The sequence below is a fragment of the Melospiza melodia genome, chromosome 17, assembly GCF_035770615.1.
Source record: "Melospiza melodia melodia isolate bMelMel2 chromosome 17, bMelMel2.pri, whole genome shotgun sequence".
NCBI lineage: Eukaryota > Metazoa > Chordata > Aves > Passeriformes > Passerellidae > Melospiza > Melospiza melodia.
The window spans coordinates 6,926,338-6,927,842 of NC_086210.1; positions in this window are offsets into that span (position 1 = coordinate 6,926,338).

Below are 1,505 nucleotides of genomic sequence, written 5' to 3' on the forward strand. Positions count from 1 at the left end.
AAGCAGTGGGGTCATGGAATGGGGACAGGGGCAAGTCCTGGGGTTAGATTCCATCAGCTCAAACAGCTCCTGAGGCTGAGGAGCTCAGCAGCATCTCCTGTCCCAGGACTAAGGGAGGGTGATGGCCAAAGGCAGTTTGAGAGGGTTTCCTGCTTCACCCAGGGAGAGCAGAGACAGCTGTGCAAGGCAAGAGCAGTGGCTGGAACTCAGTGAAGGGCTAGGGGAGCTGCTCTGTCACTCCGTCGGTCCCCAGCTGCCCTTTTCTGCAATCCAGGGCAGTCCCTGTGTTCCCCTGGAAATCAGCCTGACACAACTGAGAGCAGAGGGACCCACAGCAAAGCAAACTGGTTTAGCCTTTCTCAGAGTCCCAGCCCCACTCTGGCCAAGGACACTCCTGTCCCCCAGTGTACCCTGGAGGCAGCTGACAGCTTGGATGGCATCCTGAGGACACACCAAGGGTCCTGTCCATGGCAGTGCTTGAGGAGAGTGGGCTCATTGCCAGGGTCCCAGGCTGCCCTGCCCAGAGCTCCCCGGGCACAGGGAGCTGGGACACCCCATTGCTGTGCTCAGCCTGCACAGGAGGAGCCCAAGGGCTGGGCCTGGCCCTGCAGCTGGAACTGCCATTGCAGAGAGCCCCTCAGCAATGCCAGCAGCACCTGGGCAAGGCAAGGAGAGAGAGAGCTGGGCCTGAGGAAAAGCCTTTCCCTGGCCAGCCCTGCCCAGCCCCTGCCAGGCAGCAGCAGGGCAGGACAGTGGCCCTCAGGCCCTGGTCAGCAGGGAATGGGCACATGGCCGCAGAGATGCCCTTCATCTCTGCGGCTGCTCTGCTGGCCCAGGAGGGACTGAGGGCCCTGAGCCCCCGGGCTGAGGGCTGTGCTGGCTGCGAGGGGACACAAGAGCTGTGCTGCTCAGGGTAGTGTCTGCCCTGCAGGGCAGGCCCAGCAGGTGCCACATCTGCCCTGCAGCAGAGCTGCCCTCAGCACTGCCTCCCTCCCTCCCTCTCTGCCCACGGCTCTGCTGCTGGAGCTGCCCCAGCCCCAGCTGCTCCTGTGGCCCCGGGCTCCTTCCCTGCTAGAGCTGCCGAAGCCCAGCCCAGCCCCTGGGCCAGCCCTGCCCTGCAGCTGCTCGGCCCTGCAGGGATTAAAGAACAGCTCCCCCAGCCTGCGCACCAGGGAAAGGTGATGCTGCATGGATCTGGAGGCTGGGCAGGTGTAGGCTCTTGCTGAGGTTCCCAGGAAAACTCAGTGTGATGGCTGAAGAGCCTCAGCCCCTGCTCTGGCCTGCACAGCTGAGTTTCCATTGCCACCAAGCTGAGCAGGGAAAAGTGGGAGCACAGATTCAGGAAAGCAGAGACCCAAGCAGGAAACCCCTGCCCTGAATGACCCCATGAAAAGTCCCCTCAGGAATGAGCTGGGCATGAGCTGGAGCTCTGAGCAGCCCTGGCCCACACAGCACCCTCTTCACAGCAGCAGGACCTGCCCTGGCAGGAGTCACTCCATGCACCC